Source organism: Cervus elaphus, chromosome 11 (assembly GCF_910594005.1).
Source record: "Cervus elaphus chromosome 11, mCerEla1.1, whole genome shotgun sequence".
NCBI classification, from domain to species: Eukaryota; Metazoa; Chordata; class Mammalia; order Artiodactyla; family Cervidae; genus Cervus; species Cervus elaphus.
The window spans coordinates 80,115,223-80,121,222 of NC_057825.1; positions in this window are offsets into that span (position 1 = coordinate 80,115,223).

Genomic DNA, 6,000 nt, shown 5'->3' on the forward strand with positions numbered 1-6,000 from the left:
GTGTCACAAAGCAGTATGTATTTATTGAGAAATATCCACATAAAAGTGAAACCACTCAGTTCAAACCCATGTTGTTCAAAGGTCAACTGTATTTCCACCATTCCCTTACATGATACAAGAATGTAAATCATTTCAAGGGCATAGATAATGATAAAATGTAGGAAAACAGTTAGGAAGTGATATGCTTTGAGTATTTATAATTTAATTGTACATTTTTATGATTTCATTTTAAATAATGTCTGTGTTTAAGAATTCCCTTACAAAAGCAGTGGAAACTGAATGGTTCTAGTGGGCAAGTACATTCTGGCTCTAGCACTCCACTGGAAAATCTAAATAGAGAGAAGTGCTATCAACTACCCTTTGGTTTTAAACAGACTGCTACTCACCATTCCATTCTACAAGGATTAAGTTGCAACCCACTGCAGTTGTTCAATGACAATACGTATGAGATAATTCAGGATGGCAAAAAAAACAAAAACAAAAACTGGATGAAGCATTCCATACTTTTACAAATATGGACCCCTAGATTGTTCAGAAGCTTATTTAGCAAAGAATTTCAATGACCCAGATTCTTCCATCTTCCTCTCAACTACAAATTGGGACTTGCCAAGAACACTTGCCAGAGACTGAACAACAACAACGGCATTTCCCATCTGCCTCTGCAGAGACTGAATCCTGTGACGCTGCAGCTGTTGACTTTCAGCACACTCTGAGGGAGTTCAGTGTAGAGAGAGGCACTTTGTGCTCCAGGGATTCTTGTGGAACAAGTCTTTAGATAGTTAGATATTTTCAGGAACCGATTTCATGATCCCAATCCTTATTGTTGTTCAGTTGCTCAGTCATGTCTCCTTGTGACACCATGAACTGCAGCACACCAAGCTTCCCTGTCCTTCACCATCTTCCAGAGCTTGCTGAAACTCATGTCCATCGAGTCAGTGATGGCCATCCAACCATTTCATCCTTTGTCATCCCCTTCTCTTCCTGCCTTCAATCTTTCCCAGCATTAGGGTCTTTTCCAATGAGACAGCTATTCGCATAAGGAAGTCAAAGTATTGGAGCTTCAGCTTCAGCATCAGTCCTTCGAATGAATATTCAGGACTGATCTCCTTTAGGATTCACTGGTTTGATCTCCTTGCACTCCGAGGGATTCCCAAGTGTCTTCAACACCACAGTTCAAAAGCATCAATTCTAGGCATTCAGCCTTCTTTATGGTCCAAATCTCACATTCATACATGACTACTGGAAAAACCAAAGCTTTGACTAGATGGATCTTGGTTGGCAAAGAAATGTGTCTGCTTTTTAATGTGCTGTCTAGGTTGGTCATGACTTTTCTCCCAAGGAGCAAGACTCTTTTAATTTCATGGCTGCAGTCACCATCTGCAGTGATTTTGGAGCTCAAGAAAATAAAATCTCTCACTGTTTCTATTGTTTCCCCATCTGTTTGATATGAAGTGGTGGGACCAGTTAAGCCAGCTTTTTCACTCTCCTCTTTCACCTTCATCAAGAGGTTCTTTAGGTATTCTTCACTTTCTGCCATAAGGGTGGTGTCATCTGCATATCTGAGGTTGTGGATATTTCTCCCAGCCATCTTGAATCCAGATTGTGCTTCATCCAGTCTGGCATTTCTCATGATGTACTTTGCATATAAGTTAAATAAGCAGGGTGACAATATATATAACCTTGACATACTCCTTTTTCAATTTTGAAACAGTCCATTGTTCCATGTGGGGTTCTAATATTGCTTCTTGACCTGCATACAGATATGGCAGGAGACAGGTCAGGTGGTCTGATATTCCCATCTCTTTCAGAATTTTCCACAGTTTGTTGTGATCCACAGAACCAAAAGCTTTGGCTTAGTCAATGAAGCAGAAGTAAGTGTTCTTTTGAATTCTCTTGCTTTCTCTATGATCCAACAGATGTTGGCAATTTGATCTCTGGTTTCTCTGCCTTTTCTAAATCCAGCTTGAATGTCTGGAAGTTCTTGGTTCAAGCACCATTGAAGCCTAGCTTGAAGAATTTTGAGCATTACTTTGCTAGCATGTGAGATGAGTGCAATTGTGTGGTAGTTTGAACATTCTTTGGCATTGCCTTTCTTTGGGAATGGAATGAAAACAGACCTTTTCCAGTCCTGCTGAGTTTTTCAAATTTGCTGGCATATTGAGTGCAGCACTTTAACAGCATCAGCTTTTAGGACTTGAAATAGCTCAGCTGGAATTCATCACCTCCATTAGCTTTGTTCATAGTGATGTTTCCTAAGGCCCGCTTGACTTTGCACTCCAAGATATCTGGTTCTATGTAAGTAATCACACCATCCTAGTATCTGGGTCATTAAGATCTTTTTTGTATAGTTCTTCTGAGTATTCTTGATATGTCTTCTTAATATCTTCTGCTTGTGTTAGACCCATACCATTTCTGTCCCTTATTGAGTCCATCTTTGCATGAAATGTTCCCTTGGTATCTCTAATTTTCTTGAAGAGATCTCTAGTCTTTCCCATTCTATTGTTTTCCTCTATCTTTCATTGTTCACTTAAGAAGGCTTTCTTGCTATTCTTTGGAACTCTGCTTTCAGATGGTATATTTTTCCATTTCTCCTTTGTCTTTCACTTCTCTTTTTTTCTCAGTTATTTGTAAGGCCTCCTCAGACAACCATTTTGCCCTTTTGCATTTCTTTTTCTTGTGGATGGTTTTGATCACCAGGACATGTTACAAACCTCTGTTACATTGTTACAAAACTCTGTCCATAGTTTTTCAGACACTCTATCAGATCTAATCCCTTGAATCTATTTGTCACTTCCAGCATATAATTGTAAGGAATCTGAGCCACAGTCAGCCCCGGGTCTTGTTTTTGCTGGCTGTATAGAACTTCTCCATCTTCAGCTGTAAGAAGATAATCAATCTGATTTCATTATTGACCATCTGCTGATGTCCATGTGTAGAGTCATCTCTTATGTTGTTGGAAGAGGGTGTTTGCTATGACCAGGGTGTTCTTTTGGCAAGACCCTGTTAGCCTTTGCCCTGCTTCATTTTGTAATCCAAGGCTAAACTTTCCTGTTATCCAGGTATCTCTTGACTTCCTACTTTTGCATTTCAGTCTCCTATGATGAAAAATACATCTTTTTTCGGTGTTAGTTCTAGAAGAACTAGTAAGTCTTCATAGAAGCGTTCAACTTCAGCTTCTTTGGCATTATTAGTTGGAGTGTACTTTGATTACTGTGATATTGGATGGTTTGCCTCGGAGACAGAGATCATTTTTTTTTTGAGGCCGCATGCAATCTGCATGTCAGACTCTGTTGACTCTGCTGGCTGCTCCATTTCTTCTAAGGGATTCTTGCCCACAATAGGAGATAGAATGGTCATCCCAATCCTTTCATCTCTTCATATCGCCTCATGACTAGCAGAAAACCTTTTGTAAAGTAAGCACTTGAGTATTGACCTCCCTCTTCACTAAAATCTTACCTATTGACCTTCCCCCACTGCCTCTTTGGAGCGGTCTCTCAGAGCTCTCTAAGGTGATTCCAGGCTCATTTTGCCCCAAACAAAAGTTAACTAGCAACTTTCTAGCTGTGCATCTTTTTAGTCGACATAAACACACACTTAAAATCAGTAGAATCATGAACTTGAGGTATCTTGCTTTTTGTGTGTGTGTGTGATTAGCAAGCCAGTTTGCTACCATTACCAACTACTACTCTTTTCTTAGGAAATTGGCTGTTTTCTGATTTCCCTATTAAAGAGGTAGTGGTTTTATGATATTAAAAATGTAACATAAGAGATTTGGCAAAGAGACTACAGAGGTGTTAGAAACTGAGCTTCCTTCTAATAGGCATGTCTCGGGCTCCTAAAAGTTCAGAAATTTCACAGCAGCCCTCATTTCAACAGCTGAATTTAAAATAAGTAAAAACAAGAGAAAGCTTATTAATGCAGAATAAACTTTAAATTTTAGATTCTGGTGTTCATTTCTTGTTTGCAGTATTTTTATAACCATTGAGAGGACATTTTAATTAAAATTAAGTTGCTAAATTTCCAAACATAGATGCCTAAGCTCTCCTTCCCATTCATCAAGTATTTCCATCCTACCTTCTCATCTGAACAAAGGTTATTAGGAACGGTACTCTCAGTCCTTTTATGATATTAGAAACACACAGCTAGCTCCTTTATTGTTTCCTTTATTTTTTATTATTGCTTTGGAAACAGGTTGTGTTGGAGATCATATCAGCCATCAATATCATCCACTCTTAAGATGAGTATGTATCTGTGGTGTATGTGTATGTGTAGACATTCTCTTCATGGAATTTAACATTAGAGTGCTCATGTCTGATGGTAGTTGCACCCAAGGGTGTCTCTTTCTCTCTCTCTTTTTTTTTTTTTCCTTATTAGCCAGGTAAGTTATTAATTACTAAGAATGACTAAATATTTTAAAAGAAGATCCAATGACTCCAACTGAACTTCAAGTACAATTAAAAAAAAATCTTATATTTTCTCTCTAAAAGTGCTAGATTGGTACCAAATTTTGAGAAAGCCAGTTCAGTTATTTTTTTTTAATTTTTAACTTTTATTCTGACTAATTTTATCATTAACAACTGACAACATTTTTTTCCCCTAATCCATGTATCAGATTTTCTTTCTTGGAGAATAGGAAGGAAGTAAAGACAGCACTGTCAAAATACTCATGTTACCTTACACGAAGAGGAATGTTTATAGCAACTCTAACTTTGGGACAATTAAGTCTCTGTAACACTTTTTGTTGCCAGTCAGCATTTACCTTTATATTTATTCAGACAGTGTGGGAGACAGACCCAAGATGGTCTCCAGTGAGCTCTGCCTCTGGGTATTCATGCTTTCTACTGAGTGTGCTGGGCTAAGTCACTTCAGTTGTGTTCTACTCTGTGTGACCCTAGGGACTGCAGCCCACCAGGTTCCTCTGTCCATGAGATTCTCCAGGCAAGAATACTGTAGTGGGTTACCTTGTCCTCCTCCAGGGGATCTTCCCGACCCAGGGATTGAACTGCATCTCTTATGTCTCCTCTACTGGCAGGCAGGTTCTTTACCACTAGCGCCACCTGGGAGGCCCGCTACTGAGTGTGGGCTTTACCTAATGGCTGGTTTCCAACAAACAATGGACAAAAATAGCAGGATATCACTTTTGTAATTAGGTCACAAACATATTATGATTGCAGTTGTTTGGTTTTTTTCCCTTTGGACTTTCATCTCTCACGCTTTGGCTCACTCGCTCTATGAGAAGCCAAGTGGCATGTTGCGTGAGCTGTCCTATGGAAAGATCCACGTGTTTCTAGCCAGTTGCCAGTGAAGACATGTCAAAGACTTGTAAGTGAGGTTCAGAGCATATCAGCGGCTCATAGTTAAACCTTGTGATACCCTCGCTAACACCTTGTTCAGTTCAGTTCATTTCAGTCGCTCAGTCGTGTCTGACTCTTTGCAACCCCTTGAATCGCAGCACGTCAGGCCTCCCTGTCCATCACCAACTCCCGGAGTTTACTCAAACTCATGCCCATCGAGTCAGTGATGCCATCCAGCCATCTCATCGTCTGTCGTCCCATCCTCCTCCTGCCCCCAATCCCTCCCAGCATCAGGGTCTTTTCCAATGAGTCAACTCTTCGCATGAGGTGGCCAAAATACTGGAGTTTCAGCTTCAGCATCAGTCCTTCCAATGAACATCCAGGAGCGATTTCCTTCAGGATGGACTGGTTGGATCTCCTTGCAGTCCAAGGGACTCTCAAGAGTCTTCTCCAAAACCACAATTCAAAAACATCAATTCTTCAGCACTCAGCTTTCTTCACAGTCCAACTCTCACATCCATACATGACCACTGGAAAAACTATAGCCTTGACCAGACAGACCTTTGTTAGCAAAGTAATGTCTCTGCTTTTTAATATGCTATATAGGTTGGTCATAACTTTCCTTCCAAGGAGTAAGCATCTTTTAATTTCATGGCTACAGTCACCATCTGCAGTGAACTTGGAGGCCAAAAAAATAAAGTCTGAC